This window comes from Primulina tabacum, chromosome 9 (genome assembly GCF_025594145.1).
Source record: "Primulina tabacum isolate GXHZ01 chromosome 9, ASM2559414v2, whole genome shotgun sequence".
Taxonomy (NCBI): domain Eukaryota; kingdom Viridiplantae; phylum Streptophyta; class Magnoliopsida; order Lamiales; family Gesneriaceae; genus Primulina; species Primulina tabacum.
The window spans coordinates 12609422-12631496 of NC_134558.1; positions in this window are offsets into that span (position 1 = coordinate 12609422).

A 22075-nucleotide genomic window follows, 5' to 3' on the forward strand; every position below is an offset into this window, starting at 1 on the left:
TTTCTTGTTATGTCATTCGGTCTTACTAATGCTCCTTCAGTCTTCATGGATCTTATGAACCGGGTGTTCAAGCCGTATTTGGATAGCTTTGTCATTGTTTTCATCGATGATATATTGATTTATTCGAAGACCAGAGAGCTTCACACAGAGCACCTCAGAGTCGTTCTTCAGTTGTTGAGAGAGAAGAAGCTGTATGCTAAGTTGAAGAAATGTGAGTTCTGGTTGGAGCAGATTTCTTTCTTAGGCCATCTTGTCTCGAAGGATGGCTTAGCTGTTGATCCAGCAAAAATCGAGGCGATACAGAAGTGGCCTATCACTACCACTGTATCAGAGGTACGAAGTTTTCTTGGTTTGGCGGGTTATTATCGTCGTTTTATTTCAGACTTTTCCAAAATTGCCCTGCCGTTAACCAATCTGACGAGGAAGACTGTGAAGTTTGAATGGTCCAATGAATGCCAAAGTGGATTCCAAAAGTTGAAAGATAGGTTGACGACAGCTCCGATACTTGCATTGCCTAGTGGTACAGAAGACTTTGTTGTTTATACCGATGCATCGAAGAAGGGCCTCGGTGCAGTGCTGATTCAATGTGGAAAGGTTATAGCTTATGCCTCTCGTCAGTTGAAAGACTACGAGAAAAATTATCCTACGCATGATCTGGAACTGGCAGCTGTGGTATTCGCCCTGAAAATCTGGAGACACTATTTATATGGCGAAAAGTGTGAAATTTTCACCGACCACAAGAGTTTAAGGTATTTGTTTTCTCAGAAAGAACTCAATATGCGACAGAGACGGTGGTTAGAGCTTGTCAAAGACTATGATGTGACAATTAGTTACCACCCTGGGAAGGCGAATGTTGTAGCGGATGCATTGAGCCGTAAGTCGAGTTCATCTTTGAGTTCTATGATCCAGAGACCGTTGTTATTAGACTTGCAACGAGAAGGGATAACTTTGGTAGTACCAGGAACTATTGCTCGCATTTCGGCGTTGATCATTCGGGCTACATTGACGGACAGAATCCGTAGAGAGCAGGTCAATGATGCAAAATTGACAGAGATGAGAGCCAGAGCAGAAGAGAGAGGTAATTCAGAGTTTAGGATGAATAAAGATGGTTTGATGACATTCAGAGGCCGTATATGTATTCCTACTGGTGATGATATTCGGCGAGACGTCTTGACAGAGGCACATACCGCGCCATACTTGTTACATCCAGGTAGTACCAAGATGTATCAGGATCTTCGAAGACTCTATTGGTGGCCAGGTATGAAGAAGGATATTGCCATGTTTATTTCTCAGTGTCTAACTTGTCAGCAGGTGAAAATCGAACACCAGAAGCCTGCTGGAACATTGCAGTCATTGCCGATTCTTCAATGGAAATGGGAGCACATTATGATGGACTTCGTGATTTGTCTTCCTAGAACGCAGAAAGACTATAACTCTATTTGGGTTATTGTTGATCGGTTGACCAAGTCAGTGCATTTTCTCCCAGTCAAGACAACGTATTCCATGAACCAGTATGCCGAAGAGTACATAGCAGATATTGTCAGACTTCATGGTGTTCCAGTGTCGATCGTGTCTGATCGTGGCCCTAGATTTACTTCAGAGTTTTGGAAGAGTTTACACAGAGCCTTGGTTACACGGTTAGAATTCAGTATAGAATATCATCCCAGAGCGACGGTCAAATAGAGAGAGTTATTCAGATTTTGGAGGATATGCTCAAAGTGTAAGGCCCGAGAATTTGATTACCGTAACCGGAAATGATTTGGGTATATTTACTGTAATCTGATATTAATCTGAGATGATTTCTTGATTAATTGAAGTGATTATAGACGGAACGTATTAGACCGGAAAAGGTGAGAAAAGACGCGAAATATATGTGTAAGGAGGTGTGCTCGCGCACATGCGCGACGTAATGCGCGAGCCATGCACGGAGTGGACAGAAGACGCCGCGCATATGCGCGGCGTGAGGACGCGCATATGCGCGAGGTGTCCAGTAGCCTAGTGGAGTGCTCGGCGCATTTGCGCGACGTGAACGGCGGCGCATATGCGCGAGCAGGGCAGAAAGGTTGGCGCACATGCGCGGCAGAAGGCGCGCATATGCGCGATAAGAGGAAGCACGAGACAGTAAGTCTCGCGCATATGCGCGACTTATGTGCGCGCATATGCGCGAGTAGTCCAGTGGTTGGATAAGGCTTCCGGCGCATATGCGCGGACTTTGAGCGCGCATATGCGCGAGTCATGCAGAATAAGAACAAGCCATTTGGCCTCATCGTGCGACGTGGATATATATATATATATATATATATATATATATATGTACATGCAAATCTTTCCTCAGAAAAGAACCGAGGGTCTCTGAAGGAAAAATTGATTTTGTGCTTCAAGTTACAATCGTTCCAAATCCGTCTGTCCGAATTGTAATCCGACTTCAATACCGAGTTCCTATCGACGTAGGCTACAATGGGACGTAAGTTTTGTTACGTTTTGACATGTTCTGAAATTATGATGTTGTTGGAATTGAATACACGTCAAATATGATGTTTTTGACATGTTAGACATCATAGAATAGAAGTCAGATTAAGAAACGGACTGATTATGTGATTGTTATGATTTTTAAAATTGATTAATTGAGATTCGTTATCAGATTTGTATTGTTATTGAAATTATGAGTTGCAACGATATCGATTATGAGTTCTGGTATTATATCTGTGATGTTGGGACTGACGGAGTTATCGAGACTGTATTGTTATGCCGTCGAAAGATCAGTTGATTGATATTGATCAGATTCGATATTGATTGAGATGGTATTGTGATATCATATGTCGATGGGCATTGATCAGATTATGTTTTGATTTGAGTATTAATCAGAACAGGTTTTGAACTGAGTTATGTACTGATATTGTATCTATTCGATTGTCATTATCAGATTGGGTATGGACAGAGTTGACTTCAATACTTCGTCTTCGTCGGATAGAGAAGATAAAGGTATAAATTAATGTTGAGTTGGGATTGCACAACTCGAGTGAGGTTTGGCTCGAGTTTCCCTAAATCACATACTTTACCTTATTGTATTGATTTGATTGATGTACTTGTTCTCTTGATTTATAGACAGCAGGTATTAGACGAGTAATCTTGTGACAGAAGTGCCTGATAGTGGTGGGATCGCCACGGGCACATTGCACGATGTCACAAGATAATGTATTGGCGATTGTGCCAAAGTCTGTCACCGGATGTTTGGCTATCGATGTGGATAGAATCATAACTTCTTCTATTACTGATGATCGATATTATATCGATGTGGATAGAATTGGAGCTTCTTCTTCTATTACTGGTGATCGGTACCGTATCGATGTGGATAGAATCATAACTTCTTCTATTACTGGTGATCGATATTATATCGATGTGGATAGAATTGGAGTTCTTTCTATTACTGGTGATCGATACTATACCGATGTGGATAGAATATGAGCTTCTTCTATTACTGGTGATCGATACCATATCGATGTGGATAGAATTGGTATTTCTTCTATTACTGGTGATCGATACCCTATCGACGTGGATAGAACTGGAGTCTTTTCTATTACTGTTGGTCGATATGGGAATGCTGACTTCTGGAAACCGGGATCCCTAGACTAGGATTGAGTCTAGTCTTAAATGTGACGTCATGAGTCTAATTGATAGTGTATATTGAGTTATGTTGATTATGTTCCTGAATATGGTACATGATGAGTATGTTACTGATGATGGTACATGTTTAGAATAGGATATATTCTTGACATTGATTTATATTCTGATTTGAATACATGTTAGACATATCTGTTATATGCTTTTATATTGTTTTTATGATTGCATGTATACATGATTTATACTGAGAATATAATTCTCACCGGAGTTATCCGCTGTTGTCTTGTTTGTATGTGTGCATGACAACAGGTGGGATAGAATCAGGGTCAAGAAGAGAACGAGGCTGGACTAGATAGCGTGGAGATTCGGGCTTCGAAGCAACTTAGGATTCAGCACTGATATATAGTTGAACCTAGTTGAATTATTGTAGATAATACAAGATTTGTATAATTATGTTTAATATGTAATCTGAATTGAATTACATTACGTTTCCGCTTTGTATTTAAAAAAAAAAAATTTAGACCCTGTTTATTATAATTGGTTGAATCATTCCTGAAGACGATTAAGGAATGAATTAGCGTCCGAGTCCCCACAACAGGTGGTATCAGAGCATTAGGCTCCAGAACAGTAGGTTCTAGAACTGTAGGTTCTTGAGATTGAGATAGAAGAGAGTGGGCGGGGTAGACTGAGGTTTTCTTTCTTGCTTTTGATTGCTAGCATGTGATTACTTATAATGTGGAATTAGATTGTGTATGCTAGCATGATATTATGTTTACTGTTTTTAAATACATGTTACCTGAATACTTGAGTTGATTTGGTAATATGTCTGATTTGAAAATAAATCAGAACCAATTCTTGATCAGGGGTAAGCTGATCAGGATTGGGATTGAGACGGAATTGTCTCCTGTTAACATCTGTGATTATCAGATATTCCTCCTAGAAGAGTTCCAGAACGAGGTAGTACTTCGACTGATCTGATAGATGTGTCAGAAACTCAGATGGAAATAAAGTTGAAGGAGTTTCAGTTATTTCAGCCGCCGATTCTGAGTGGTATCGAAACGTCTTAAGATTGTGAGAACTGGTTTGATGACATGGAAATACTGTTTGATTTACTTGATTGTACGGATGAACAGAGAGTTAAAATGGTGCCTAACCAGTTACGAGAAGCCGCCAGGAGTTGGTGGATTACAAGTAAAAGAATGTTAGAACAGAGAGGTACAGTGATTTCGTGGGAAACATTCAGAACTGAATTTTATCGAAGATATTTCTCAGTTTCGTACCGAGAGGACAAGAGAGCAGAGTTTGAGAATTTGAGACAAGGCCAGCTGAATATTGAAGAATATGTTGCAAAATTCTCTACCTTACTGCGTTTTGTTCCTCAGATAGCTGGGAATGATGAAGCTGTAGCGGATCAGTTCATCAGAGGATTGAACTCGGAGATAGTTGCATTGATGAATATGCAGTGACCTTACCATTTTGCTGATGCCTTGAGTAGAGCGAAGAGAGCGGAGGCGAGTCTGATTAGACAATTAGGAAGGGTGTGTGCGATACAACCCCAGACACAGCAATCCCCTCTCCGATTTGATCGCGGCAGCACGAGTGGAAAGCAAGATTTGCTGAAAGCTCGAAAGAAGCAGTTCAAGAAGTTAGGGAGCGGTTCATCTAGCTCCAGTGGTTCTAGCCCGAGTTATACTGGAGTTTATTGCAGGACTTGCGGAGGGAGACATCCCATGGAGCAGTTCCAGGGAGTGACTGGTAGGTGCAATATCTGTAAACAGCAGGGACACTTTGCTAGAGTCTGTCCACAGAGAGGTTCCCGAAGATTTCAGGGAGCAGAATCATCTGGTGGTAGTGATCGAGGAACAGACCCAGGACACACGTGATGATATAGTGGCAGGTAATAATCTTTTATGATTATGTTGCATATGTATTGATATATACTAATGCATTCCCTACGATTATCTTTGACGGAGTTGTATTGATATATATTGTACCTGCTGGGTCTGTATTACTGTAGTATTGATCCTTGTACCTTTTGGGGAAAGGAATTGATATCAGTGAATTCTGTGATATATTGTTTACTGCAGTAAAAAGAGAATGAGATTGAATTAGATGGTATTGTACTTGTGTTATCTGATTCTGATTACATTATTGATATTAATTTGCTAACAAGTACAGAACTATTATAGATTCTTGCTAGGAGATGGTAAGATTCGGACCTGAAATGGCCGATGAACGAATGATATACGGTAAAGATTCTCGATTTTGAATTCCTTGATATCCGTATTATGTATGATTCGATGATTATCGAAAAGAATGGAATAATTCCTTATGTATTCAGTTGATTACTGAAGTTGAGCCTGTCTGGGAATGATTTGTCAGTAGTAGGAGAGTTGCTATAGTCGTTCCATATGAAATTCCGAATTTGTCTTATATCAGGGAGAGTGACTTCAACCTTGATTTGATATCAGGTATGGATTTCATTTTAGACTTCTGTACAGAATGATATTGATTAAATTGAAAGAAACGAAATGTCAGTTAGAAGATTTACTGCCTAAAAGTTAGAGTTACATCTGATTATGTGTTTCTCTGAGAAATACTTCAGTTCTGTATATGGGTTGATAAATCCTGTGTTCTGAACTGTTTTGATGACCTTATGCTCGTTTTATCTATGATATTTTGATATATTCGCAGCGCATAATTGATTGAATCGAACAGTTGAAATTTGTATTGAATATTCTGGAAACTGAGATTGTTGTATACAGAATTATTCGACTATGAATCTAGATTGCAACAGATTGTATTCAGAGTCTGTGATATCTGAAGATAGTATACTGATTGATTGTAGCACAGTTGAGACAGTGATTAGATTGTTCAAAACTTGATCTCGATAGTCAGAACAGTATGTCAATCAGAATACCAGGTAGGTAATATTTTATTTTATATAATTAGCTGATTTGTTTGTGCCAGATATTTCGAATTTGAAATGACAGGTATTGTCAGAGGCACACAGTAGTAGATTCCGTATTATTCTAGTAACAAGAAATGTGTGATAATACGAACGGATAGTTTTGATGTAAATAACCGAGATCGGTTATGTCAGAGTTTGTATTGAAATGTCTAATTCGACGACAGATGAAGACAAGAAGATAGAAACCAGAAGATTGGTTATACAGATTATCGATTCCTGAATAGAAATAGGAGTACAATTCTATGGATCTGGTGATAGATTTACCGAAATCGTGCCAAGAATGTACCAGAATGTGGTTATGATTGAACGATTGTTCAAATTGACTAATGTATATCGTACTGGATGACGTGCAGATATGACAAGACGACTGAGAGGTATGTCAGAAAAGGGGTCAGATGGTATTGAATGCCAGAGTTAATTATATCATACCGTGATTTTTGGTTGATTTAGTACTGTTGACAGAATGTATAGTATGATTTATATCTATGGTTTATAGATTGACGGATAGTTGGAGTGAACTATCTAGATACTAGAGGATATCCAGGAACTATAGTGCTGGATTTTCGCACTAGTGACCTGATGCCTTGTCATTTTATGAATTATTGTACGATAATAGCTATTAGATGAGTATCGAGATAGCTCTAGTCGAGGTATTGTACAGTGAGTACTGCAGATTTTTCCTGAATGGGAATGATATTACGATGATATCTGAGATTGCATTTGATAACAGCTGATGATATTGATTTGGTATGAGCTGTTGATTGATATATACGAGTGTTGTATAGCCAGTATTTGCACTTAATTTTATCAGAATGGTTTGATAGAATGAATTTTCTGAAGTAACCTTGAGTATACATTCCTTCCTTATCTGAATTGATTGTCTGTGATTTCGAGGACGAAATCATATCTTAGATGGGGAGAAATGTAAGGCCCGAGAATTTGATTACCGTAATCGGAAATGATTTGGGTATATTTACTGTAATCTGATATTAATCTGAGATGATTTCATGATTAATTGAAGTGATTATAGACGGAACGTATTAGACCGGAAAAGGTGAGAAAAGACGCGAAATATATGTGTAAGGAGGTGTGCTCGCGCACATGCGCGACGTAATGCGCGAGCCATGCGCGGAGTGGACAGAAGACCCCGCGCATATGCGCGGCGTGAGGACGCGCATATGCGCGAGGTGTCCAGTAGCCTAGTAGAGTGCTCGGCGCATATGCGCGACGTGAACGGCGCATATGCACGTGCAGGGCAAAAAGGTTGGCGCACATGCGCGGCAGAAGGAGCGCATATGCGCGAGTAAGGGGAGGCACGAGACAGTAGGTCTCGCGCATATGCGCGACTTATGTGCGCGCATATGCGCGAGTAGTCCAGTGGTTGGATAAGGCTTCCGGCGCATATGCGCGGACTTTGAGCGCGCATATGCGCGAGTCATGCAGAACAAGAACAAGCCATTTGGCCTCACCGTGCGACGTGGATATATATATATATATATATATATATATATATATATATATATGTACATGCAAATCTTTCCTCAGAAAAGAACCGAGGGTCTCCGAAGGAAAAATTGATTTTGTGCTTCAAGTTACAATCGTTCCAAATCCGTCTGTCCGAATTGTAATCCGACTTCAGTACCGAGTTCCTATCGACGTAGGCTACAACGGGACGTAAGTTTTGTTACGTTTTGACATGTTCTGAAATTATGATGTTGTTGGAATTGAATACACGTCATATATAATGTTCTCGACATGTTAGACATCATAGAATAGAAGTCAGATTAAGAAACGGACTGATTATGTGATTGTTATGATTTTTGGAATTGATTAATTGAGATTCGATATCAGATTTGTATTGTTATTGAAATTATGAGTTGCACCGATATCGATTATGAGTTCTAGTATTATATCTGTGATGTTGGGACTGACGGGGTTATCGAGACTGTATTGTTATGCAATCGAAAGATCAGTTAATTGATATTGATCAGATTCGATATAGATTGAGATGGTATTGTGATATCATATGTCGATGGGCATTGATCAGATTATGTTTTGATTTGAGTATTAATCAGAACAGGTTTTGAACTGAGTTATATACTGATATTGTATCTATTCGATTGTCATTATCAGATTGGGTATGGACAGAGTTTACTTCAATACTTCGTCTTCGTTGGACCGAGAAGATAAAGGTATAAATTAATGTTGAGTTGGGATTGCACAACTCGAGTGAGGTTTGGCTCGAGTTTCCCTAAATCACATACTTTACCTTATTGTATTGATTTGATTGATGTACTTGTTCTCTTGATTTATAGACAGCAGGTATTAGACGAGTAATCTTGTGACAGAAGTGCCTGATAGTGGTGGGATCGCCACGGGCACATTGCACGATGTCACAAGATAATGTATTGGCGATTGTGCCAAAGTCTGTCACCGGATGTTTGGCTATCGATGTGGATAGAATCATAACTTCTTCTATTACTGATGATCGATATTATATCGATGTGGATAGAATTGGAACTTCTTCTTCTATTACTGGTGATCGGTACCGTATCGATGTGGATAGAATCATAACTTCTTCTATTACTGGTGATCGATATTATATCGATGTGGATAGAATTGGAGTTCTTTCTATTACTGGTGATCGATACTATACCGATGTGGATAGAATATGAGCTTCTTCTATTACTGGTGATCGATACCATATCGATGTGGATAGAATTGGTATTTCTTCTATTACTGGTGATCGATACCCTATCGACGTGGATAGAACTGGAGTCTTTTCTATTACTGTTGGTCGATATGGGAATGCTGACTTCTGGAAACCGGGATCCCTAGACTAGGATTGAGTCTAGTCTTAAATGTGACGTCATGAGTCTAATTGATAGTGTATATTGAGTTATGTTGATTATGTTCCTGAATATGGTACATGATGAGTATGTTCCTGATGATGGTACATGTTTAGAATAGGATATATTCTTTACATGGATTTATATTCTGATTTGAATACATGTTAGACATATCTGTTATATGCTTTTATATTGTTTTTATGATTGCATGTATACATGATTTATACTGAGAATGTAATTCTCACCGGAGTTATCCGGCTGTTGTCTTGTTTGTATGTGTGCATGAAAACAGGTGGGATAGAATCAGGGTCAAGAAGAGAACGAGGCTGGACTAGACAGCGTGGAGATCCGGGCTTCGAAGCAACTTAGGATTCAGCACTGATATATAGTTGAACCTAATTGAATTCTTGTAGATAATACAAGATTTGTATAATTATGTTTAATATGTAATCTGAATTGAATTACATTACGTTTCCGCTTTGTATTTTAAAAAAAAAAATTTAGACCCTGTTTATTATAATTGGTTGAATCATTCCTGAAGACGATTAAGGAATGAATTAGCGTCCGGGTCCTCACACAGAGCTTGTACTATCGACTATCCTGGTAGCTGAGATTCCAAATTTGCCTCTGGTTGAGTTCACGTACAATAACAGCTACCAAGCGATGATTTCCATGGCACCGTATGAAGCACTTTATGGTAGAAAATGTAGATCCCCCTTATATTGGGACGGGATTGGTGAGAGAAAGATGTTGGGTCCAGAGTTGGTCCAACAGACAGCTGATGTTGTTGCTGTTATTCAAGAAAAGATGAAGGCAGCACAGTCAAGACAGAAGAGTTATGCTGATGTAAGACAAAGGCCGTTGCAGTTTGAGGTTGGCGATCATGTGTTCTTGAAGATTGCACCTCTTAAAGGTGTAATGCGGTTTGGCAAAAAGGGAAAGTTGAGTCCAAGGTTTATTGGCCCATTTGAGATATTGGACAGAGTTGGTGATCGAGCTTACAGGTTAGCCTTACCACCAGATCTTGATAGAGTTCATAATGTTTTTCATGTCTCCATGCTCAGGAAGTATATTGTGAATTCTTCCCATGTTCTTCGTCACGAGCCATTGGATTTGACGCCGAGAAATCAATTGATTGAAGAAGCCACGTGGGAACCAGAGGATGAGATGAAAGAAAAGTATCCTGAGTTGTTTGCGCAGTGACGTCAATTTCGGGGACAAAATTTCTTTAAGGAGAGGAGATTGTAATATCCAAACTTGGTGAACGGTACGGTTTAAGATTTCCTATGTTGATGGACTATTTGGTCAAGTTTAATTATAGTTTAGATGTTAAGAATTTCGATTGATGATTTCTAGTATTGTTGATTTTAGATGATGTGTAGTTATATTGTAGCGTCATTACGATTAAATTCATGATAATTCGTATGTTGAGTCGATTGGTATGAGGCCAATTGGAATGGTTAGATAAGACATAGAGGTGTAACTTTCATGTTGAGAGTGTTGCCAAATTATGAGGATAAGTGACGTTGCGATTCGATTCTAGTTGCAAAGAATATTTGTTGGCTACAGAGGAGACTGCACCCGCGGTGTTTGGACAGAAGGGCCATCGGACCCGCGGTAAGAATGCAGCGCACCCGCGGTCGTTGCCTTTGGATTTTCAGAAGTGGTTCAGTATACGTAGTGCACCCGCGGTAAGAAGGCTAGCGCACCTGCGGTGCGTGAACAATAAATTCGTGTTTTGGAGTTTTAATTGATATAATACAAGAGTTTGCTCCATTTCTCTCATTCTTTCCTCACTTCTCGATTATTCATCTCAAAGGAGAGCTAGGGTTCTCATTTCTTTCTTCTATTCCTTTGATTCAAGCATCTAGTTGGGTTATTGAAGTGAGAACAAGATCATTTTGGGTTCAAGGAGCTAAGGTAATCTTGTGGGTTTAGTTATTCTTGGATTATGGTGTTGGGGGAAATCATGGAATGTGTGATTGTGTTGATTGTATGGGTTTTATGGTATGAGTTTGTGATTATTAAGTTGTTGATGATTCAATACATGGTTTATTGTTGTAGGATTTGTACCAAGAGATTAGAATTAAACTTTCCATTGGTTGTAAGTGGAATTCATTTCTTGTGCTCACATGAATTATCTGTATTGTATTTCAATGGTTTTAATATGGTATTCCTTTCCACTTGATTCATGTTATGTATGGATACACTTTGTTGTATATTAGAGGCTTTCATATGTTTCAATTATATATAAAGGGAATGCAAGAGAAAAGAGTATTCAAAGTGTTTGTTTTAATGTCCAAGAGAGAGTTCAAATGATTTATTGGATTGATAAATAGATAGTCAGAGATTGCATGCAATTAGTTGATCAACGACCATAGGCTTATATCCCGATAGAGTAATCGATTTATATCGATGGGATATAGGTACAGAGACAGAGATACTGTTTAGATATCAATCCACCAGAGAAAAGAGAAATACCATCGTTATTTTCATGTTATACTATGTTATTCATGTTTTAAGAGTTAGATAGTATTTAATGATTTCAAAGCCATGTTTTACAGAGTATGATATGTATACATTGTTATGTAAGAGTTCAACTTGCTGAGTTTTATACTCATTTCAGTTATTCATGTGATGCAGATAAGAGTGACGAGCCGGGACGTTGATTGGAGCCGAGGTCATATGTACAGAAATGGAAGGAAGAAAGATATTTTGTTAACATTTTGACATGAATACAAAATGATATTTTGTATTTTGATGCAACACTTTATTGATCCCATATATAATTTTGATTGTATATATATTGGGCATATATTCATGTAAAGAAAATTTTAAATCCTTCTTTCCTCTAAGTAAAAATGATTTCAATTTCCGCTGTTATTTTATAAAATCAGTCAAGGGCGTTACATTGTCATTGCCAGATTGAGTATTGATAGATTTGAATTCAAGACTTCGACTTCGTCAGATCGACAAAAGAAAGGTATAAATCAATGTTGAACCGGGAAGATACGACTCGAGTTTGATTTGACTTGGGTTTCCCAAAAACCACATACTTTATTTATTGCATTGATGGTTGCAATTCATGAGATTGATATGCTTAGTCTATATATTTATAGTAAAACATGTATAGAGTTTGGGTAGATGTGCCTAGTCTTCGGCAGAACCGCCAAGACATTAGACTTTTGGTGTATCGATGTTGCTTAGGAGTAGATCGATTTCTATTGCGGAGATTCGATACAGAATACCAAAGTCTGAGTTAGACCGGGATCCCTAGATTATAGATGAGTCGAGTCTGAGATGATGAGTCAAGACTTGTACTTTACTTTTGATGTTTATATCAAACTGATGATTATATGTTCTGCACTTATGTATTTTAAATTATAAAATTTAGGCGTGCCTTTGCGTATAGATGGAGGAGTTTTCCTCGCATGATCTCTTGCATGCAGGCAAATAGACTTATTCATAAGGGGTGTCAGGCTTTCTTGGCCCGTATTATTTCCGCACCTGCCTTACCCACTTCGTCGATAGCTGATGTACCAGTAGTCAGAAATTTTCCTGACGTTTTTCCCGATGACGTCTCAGGCTTTCCACTAGAGAGAGAGGTTGAGTTTGCCATTGACCTTGTGCCAGGAACCGTGACAACCTTTAAGGCACCATACCGTTTATCTCAAGTTGAGATGTTAGAGCTCAAACAGCAAATTCAGGAGCTCCTAGATAAAGGTTGTCACGGTTGATTAAGGCACCAACGTCCGATCTTGGTCTTGGATGTCCGTGTAGCTACTCCTACTACTTATGCAGTGACCAGAGCTTTGGCGGCTGAGTAGGATCAGAAGGATATTGAGAGTGACAGGCAGGGCAAGAGGCCCTTTCATGCACCTTAGCATAGTTTCAGCAGCCAGCCAACAAGCCATTTCAAGGACCTAACAAGGGTAAGGGACAGCAACCACAGAAGATGGCTACTCAGAAGCCTACTGATAATCCGGTGTGCCCAAAGTGCAATTGCAAGCATGAGGGATAGTGTTCATGGGGTTTAGGCAAGTGCTTCACGTGTGGATCCACTGACCACATGCTTAAGAATTGTCCAAGGTGGAAGCATCTGACTCAGGGCAGAGTCTTTGCGATGCATGCCGAGGAGCGAACCTCGACATTACACTCTTAACTGTTAATATAATTAATTCAGCACTGTATTATTTATTGGAATTTATTATGCATGGTTCGAATTTTTGGATATATTATTAGGCTAATTTTCAAAATTCCTGTTAGAACTTTATGATAGTGGATTCAGCAAATGCATGAGATTAAGTTTAGTATTTTTTTTAGAATTTTTAAGTTTAAGTGTATGTTAATATTATCTCAGAAATGATCTATATAGCAGGAGTAACAACGAATGCTCTGTTAGATTATAGGTTACTCATTCTTTTATATCAAACAAATATGTGGGCTATTTGGGCGTCAAGCCCACCAGGCTCGACGTGAATTATTCTGTGACCGTTCCATTTAGGGAGGAATTATCCACTTCTAATGTGGTCAGAGACATTGATCTCGAGCTACAGAGCTATACGGTCTACGCTGGCCTTATTATACCACCGATGCTTGAGTTTGACATCATTCTGGGAATGGATTGGTTGTCGAAGAATGGGGTGTCGATCGACCTCCAACGAAAGTCGATGAGGGTCAAATCATGTATTCGAGCCAAGTGGATGCAACAACACGCCTCAGATTATATCATGCCTTCAGGCGAGGAAGCTCATACATATGGGATGCCAGGCATTCATGGCGAGCATTATTTCAGCCCCTATTTGTAGAGCCCAAAATCAGTACACGTAAACCCTTGCATTTATGAAATTGCTAAATTATTTTTTCAATTTTAAAATGATTTTAGCGAGGCATGATTGATTATTTTACATGATTTTAAATTATTATATGTTATTGTGATGCACGTTAAAATATTTTCTTGAGTTTTGTGTTTCAAGCGAATATTCGTTGCGGGATCGGAAAAAGAGACCGGTGACGATTTGGGCGATTTTTAAAAATTGGGTATTTTATTTCAAGTCAAAAAAATTAGTATTTTAAATGATTTACGAAAATTCGAGCATTTTATAACCTAATTTAATTTATTATGCGATTTTATAATTTCAAACTTTTCAAATACCAATTTGAAAATTTGAAGATTTTAATCTTGAAACTTGGTACTCAATTATTTTATTTAATCTTTGCATAGTATTGAATAATTAGAGTAATATTATTTTTATTACTAATTATTTAATTAAGCACATTTAGCCCTAATTAGTTAGCTAATTAATTAATTAAGCAAATTTTCATCTAACACACACCCATGCCTCACACACACACACATTCACATTTCATTTTTGAGAGGAATAGCTAGGGTTCTTGAGCCACACAAGTAGCCACTCTTGTAGAGCCCGAATTCAGTACACGTATAACTCATGCATTTATTAAATTGTTAAATCATTTGTTTAAGTTGAAAATGATTTTTGAGATGCATAACTTATGAAACTGCATTATTTCAAATTATTATGTTTATGTGATGCACGTTAAAAGTTTAATCGAGTTTCATGTTTCAGGCGATTATTCGATGCGGGATCGAGGAGAAGAGACCGGTGACGATTTTGGCAATTTTAACATGTGGTAAATTATTTTTAAGTTTAGATTGGAGCATTTTTAAGTGATTTATAAGTTTTAGTATTTTAAAAGCCTAAATTATTTGTTTAAGTAATTTTAGAATTTTAAAACTTTTAAAGTTATGACAGTTGTGCAAGTTATTTTAAATTTAGAGATTTTATTATAATAGGGGAGGGTTAGTATTTTTAATTAGCTTTAATTATTAATTAAGCAAAACTTTTCCCCTAATTACTATCAAACTCACGCACACACACATACACTTTTACACACACTCACTCACGATATCACACACACATACACATTTTATTCCACAATTCAGATTTTTATTTTTAGAACAAAACCTAGGGTTCTTAGAAGGAAGAGGAGCCGCCCCTATTCCCCACGATTTCCAGCAAGTTTTCGTCAATTTCGTTACAAGAAAATCGTTACACGATCGTCCCGGATCAACCCTCGCTTCCTTCCCGCTTCGGTTTCGTCGTTTCCGTAACGTTAAAGATTTAAAGACATGTATATTCTATTTTTCATGCGTCGATCTCGTCATATTATGCATTGTATTGGTTATTATGCGTAAAAATCCATGTGTGATATGCAAAATTTGAGCAGAAAATTGTTGGATCGATTTTTGAAACGTTTTTAGATCTAAAACTCATAATTTGCTAACATTTGAATTACTGCGATTTTTCGGTCGAGTTTCTGGAAAAACTTTCAACATATGAAAAATATAACTTTTTGATACCTTCGATTTGACAGTAAATCAAAAATATTTGGATAAAAAATGAGTGAGTTATGATCGTTTTCGTGGGACTGCTCAAACTGAGACTTTTATGAAAATGTGTTCTTGACATGTTCTTGAAGTTATTTCTTGCAAGTTTCGTTAGGAATCGTCGGGCTTGTGTTAATGCATTTAGATATGTTATGGGATGTATTTATGTGTTATTTGATGCTTCATTTGGGTCGGGATTCGCTTGGGATGTAAAAAAAGTCGTAGGAAGCGAAATGATGTCGAATTACGGGTTATTTTTGTATTGAAGTTGCTTGTCGATGCTTGGGGACGTTTGGAGTGTTTGTACAGGTTTGAATCAATGTAATAGCATCCTATAATGAGTCTCAAGGTGTTGGTTCATGGTCCTTAGGCTTAGATTGGAAGAATAAATGAATAAGATAGCGAATTTTCATGAGTTTCCATGTTTAGAGGCTACCCGGACCCCTACACGGACCCCTTGTACCCCCCTTTTAAATTTTTTTTTATTTAAATTTTCATATAAAATATAGGATTTGTTTTGTAGTTATGAATATAAAACATAGGATTGGTTTTGGGGTTCTATATCATGGTTTAGTACGATTAAACGAGGTCAAGTCCCGAGTGATCTAGAATGTCATAAGCTATTTATTTACTTCGTTAGTGAGCACGAGTACCTACGTCTAAGTTATGAAAGATAAGGGTTTGAACTCACGTTAGTATGTGCAGAAGTGGCTCCAAGCGAGATCCAATGAATTCCTCAACGGCAAGGATGTATGTTCGACTTGCAAAAAAAAATATTTTCATGTTTTTGAGGTATGCTAAATGACTTGTGACCAAATTATGTATGTGATTGGAAAGCGGTAAAGCATGACCAGGGACCAATCCACATCGTTAAAGAATGAACAGGTTTAGATCAGGATTGGAAAGCGGTAAATCATGACCAAGGACCAATCCACCCGTTAAAGCATGAACGGGTATCTCATGTATGTGGCAGTGGATTTTTCCTATCAGCCCAGTACTGTGGTTTAGTCTGATCAGGCGTATTTATGTATGGGTCACTTGCTTTGAAACATGCCTCAACGAAAAATGATGTTATGTATTCTCAAGTATGTATGATGCAAGTATGTTTAAGAAAATTCTTATGATGATGGCACGTCTACGTTTATGCTACTACGTTCATGTTTCAAGTACGTTTATGCTATTACGTTCAAGTTTCAAGTATGTAGTCTTATTTTAAAGATGCATGTGGTTTTACTACGTAGTACATGTTATGCCCAGTTTATGCATGTTGAGTCTTTAGAATCACTAGACTTGATCGATGCAGGTGAGGATGATTTTGAGAAGACGAGAGGTGGGGACCAGTGAGCTGGCTTGAACTGAGCGGGAGGCTAAATCCGAGAACCGTCCATGTTTTTAAGTTTTTATGCAATGCTTCAACTACTCTGATTTTACGTTTTGGTTTATGATGTTTAAACAAGTATTTTTCTTTAGCAAACTTTATATGTGATCTATCTTATTGCAAATACTTTTATTTGGACAGTTTATTTATTGATCACAATTTGAAAGTTTATTTTATATTTAAGAAAAATTTTATTTTTCCGCAAATTTCAAGTAGTTCAAAATACGGTACGTTACAACTCTTCCCCTTCGAAAATTTCCAGCAAACTCTCCTTCGATTTTAGCAAAAAAAACGTGCCATAAGTCATCCCGGATCGAGTCTCGCATTCCCTCGTGTCGTTATCCGTCGTTTCGTTAGTTTAATCATCAAAGGCATGTATATTCTTTTATTTTTGCATCGATCTTGTCGTAGTAAGTATTTTGATGTATATTGTATGAAAAACCTGTGTATGTTATGCAAAAATTTGAGCAAAAATGTTTAAAACGATTTTGGATCAAATTTTAGATCTCAAAATCCAGTCTGCTGTCATTTCAAGTACTGTGAATTTTCGGTCGACTTTCTGGAAAAACTTTCAACATATAAAACGTATTACTCTGTGATACCTTCGATTTGACATTAAATTCGTAATTTTGGACAAGAAACGAGTGAGCTCTGATCATTGGCGTGGGACTGCTCAAGCTATGAAATTTCCGTGTCACAAAACCCGTCACCCTCTGTTATTTCGAAATCTGCGACTTCTTGGTTGGTTTTCTAGAAATGTTTTCAACATAGTATTTGTAGTACTCTGTGTTATCTTCTATTTTATAGCATAAATGTAATTTTTCGATAAGAACCGAGGGAGATATGATTTTTATTGTAAAATCCCACAAGTTGTGAAATTTCTGTGTCACAAAACCCGTCACCCTCTGTTATTTTGAATTCTGAGACTTATACGTTGGTTTTCTTGAAATGTCTTCGACATATATTTATAGTAATCTGTGTTATCTTCGATTTGATAGCAATTTCATAATTTTCTGATAAGAAACGAAGGGGATAAAATTTTAATTGTAAAATCGCACCAGCTGCGAAATTTCTGTTTCACAAAACCGTTACTCTCTGTTATTTTGAATTATGAGATTTATAGGTTTGTTTTCTAGAAATATTTTCAACATATGATTTGTAGTACTCTGTGTTATCTTCGATTCAATAGCAAATTCGTAATTTTCTGATAAGAAATGAGAGAGATTTGATTTTTATCGTAAAACCGATCAAGGTGTGATAATTTGTGCATGTTCTTCACGTTTTCTCAAGTTTTGGTTGCAGACTTCGTTGGGATCTCCTGAATCTTTGCTGTTGTGGTTAGAGCAGCATGTACAGAGCGTTCCAACAAAGCCCTCAGCGTTTTTAAGTGTGTTCGATGTGCAAAAATAAAATGTTTTATTTTTGATGTATGCTAAATGTCTTGTGACCAACTATGAATTGTTTTGGAAGCCGGAAAACGTGTCCGGGGACCTCTCTACCCCGGTAAAGTATGACCGGATTTTGATCAGGATTGAAAAGCGGTAAGTATGACCAGAGACCAATCCACCCGGTAAAGTATGACCGAGGAACTTATGCATATGGTAGTGGACATCCCTGCCAGCCCAGTATTAAGTTTTAATCTGATCAGGCGCATTTATGTATGGGTCACTTGCTTTTAAACATATCTATACACAAAATGATGATGATTATGTATGTTCACGTATGTATTATGCAAGTACATTCAAGTTTAAGTATGTACGCTCTACTTTAAAATGCATGTGGTTTTATTACGTATTATTTGTTATTCTCATTTTATAAATGTTGAGTCTTTAGACTCAATAGACTTGATCGATGCAGGTGAGGACGAGTTAGAGGAGGCAAGAAGTGGGGACCAGTGAGTCGGCTTGGACTGCGTGGAGGCTAAACCCGAGGACCACCTATGTTTTCAAGAAATTTCAAGCATGTTAATTTAGTTATTATGATTTTATGAAACTATTTCACGATGTTTAAACGCGTACCATTCTGGCAAACTTTGTTTGTAATCATTTTTATTTCAAATATTTTAGACGAACAGTTTATTTTTATCGCAATTTGAAAGATTATTATTTATTTAAGAAAATTTTAATTTTTCCGCAAATATTTAAGTAGTTAAAAATACGGTACGTTACAGTTGGTATCAGAGCCATGTTCTTGTAAAAGGTTATGCCTACTGCCAGTTGCAAAAAGCACGAAGTCACACATCAAGTTTGTAAGTTTTAAATTCTTTCATGTAGTAAACATTAAAGTCATGATTTCAGCATGTGCATGTTTAAGTTCAAATTTCATGCATATTATGATATTGATATTATGTCCATGCATGTTTGTTTACATGTGGGTAAATTTTGGAACAGTATGCCTCCTAGACGTAGGATTGTGCGTGGAGCAGGCGGTGAAGATAGAGAGGCTTAGGATGGGGAGAGGGTCACTCCTCCTCGTCCACCGCCGGATATGAAGGCTCAAATACTTGCAGGGATGACTCAGTTCTTCGCACAGTTTGCGAGGAACAATGCTTCCATAGATACAGGGGCGAGGCCCATACCAGAGGCGATTTATGATAGGTTCAGGAAGATAGACCCGAAGGAGTTCTTGGGGAATACTGACCCAATGATAGCTGAGGGATGGATTAAGTCCATCGAGATAATTTTTGCTTTTATGAAGCTGCAGGATGCAGACAGGGTCAGGTGTGCCACTTTCCTGCTGACAAGAGACTCCAGACTGTGGTGGGAGAGCGCATCTGTATCAAAGAACTTGCAAACACTGACTTGTTTTGGTTTCAAGGAGGTCTTCTACTCCAAGTACTTCACTGAGGAAGGGAGTTCATGATGTTGAAACAGGGAGACAGGAGCGTGGTAGAATTTTTTAGGAAATTTGAGAGGGGGTGTCACTTTGTGCCCTTCATTGCAAATGATGGACAAGAGAAGCTCAGAAATTTTATTTTTGGTTTAATGACGATCTTGCGCCGTGATGTGACAGTTGCTGGTCCTACTACTTATGTTGTTGCCGTGTCTAGAACCCTGGCGGCAGAGCAGGACCATAGGGAAATTGTGAACGACAGGCAGGGCAAGAGGCCCTATCAGGCGCCTCAGCAGCGGGGGCAATATCTTCAGTTTAAGAGGCCTCTCCAGGGACAGTAGATGAAGAGGCCGTTTCAGGGACCGCCGAAAGGCAAGGATACTATTCCTCAGCAGAAGGCTTCTTAGATGCCTTGTGAGTACCCGGTGTGCCCAAACTGCCACCGCCAGCATGCGGGACAGTGTTTAAGGGGATCGGACAAATGCTTCAATTGTGAAGCTAGCGATCATATGCTGAAGGACTCCCCACAGTGGAGGCAGCCAACCCAGGGGAGAGTGTTCGCAATGCAAGCAGAGGAGGCGACCTAGACACAACCTTGTTGACTGGAAACTTATTTAATTCAGCACCATATTATTTTGCCATGGATGTTTCGAATTTGATTTGCGAATGTTCTGTTCCGTATTTTTGGTGACTTGGGATAGAAATTTCCAAATATGTATGAGGTTAAGATTAGTGCTTTTGGTTGTAAGTTTTTGTGTTGTGCTAACGCCTCTCAGAAAATATCTTCATAAAAAGAGTGGCCACGAAGTCATTGATAGATTCCAGGGCCACATACTCTTTTATCTCAGAGACGTTCACTAATAATTTGGATGTCAAGTCCATTGGACTCGACGTGAACTACTTAGTGACTGTCCCATCGAGGGAAGAATCATCATCTACTAGCGTGGTCAGAGATATTGATCTTGTAATGCAGGGCTGTGGGGACCCGGACGCTAATTCATTTCTTAATCGTCTGTGGGAATAATTAAATCAATTATAATAAACAGGGTCTAAATTTTTTTTTTAACATGCAAGTGTCAAATGCGGAACGTAATGGAATTCATTCAACGTATACATCGAAACAAAGTACAAGTCTTGTACCATATACAGTCATTTAAAACTAAGGTTTAACAACTACAATTCAAGTGTTCAAACCCTATCTATAATCCAAGTCCGTAGTCTCCACACTAATCACGATCTCTCTCTTCATCTCCTCGACCCTGATCTTGTCCCACTTGTTGTCATGCACACATACAAACACGACAACAGCCGGATAACTCCGGTGAGAAATATATCCCAGTATAAACCAACGATACATGCAATCATATAATCAATATAAAGCATGAAACATATATCAGTAATATGTATCAAATATGAAAACATAGTCAATATGAAACTGTCAATAAGACTCGTGACTCTACTTCTTAGACTAGACTCATTCCTAATCTAGGGATCCCGGTTTCCAGACGTTGGCATTCTATATCGAATATCAGTAATGGAAGAAACTCCGATTCTATTCAACATCGATATAACCAAACATCCGGTGTCTTGACCTATCCGTCACAGACTTTGGCATCTCATGCCAATCACTATTCGTTGACAATGTGCAATGGGTCAGTGACGATTCCATCACTATCAGGCCCGTTTGTCACAAGACCAATCGTCTAATACAAGCTTTTTATAAATCAATAGAACAAGCAAATCAATCTTATTAAATCAATGCACACAATAACAATAAGTATGTGGTTTAGGGAAACTCAAGTATTTCACACTCGAGTCATTCTCCCGGTTCGATATTGACTTATACCTTTCTTTAATTGCAGTTCTGACACGTTCAAGTCTAGAATTTGAAGTCTGTCAATAGTCAATACTCAATCTGGCAATGACAATATCAATATACTGCTCAAATCAATACCGAATCTGATCAATCTGAATCTAACTCAAAATAAACGGTATAACAGAACAATCTGAATATC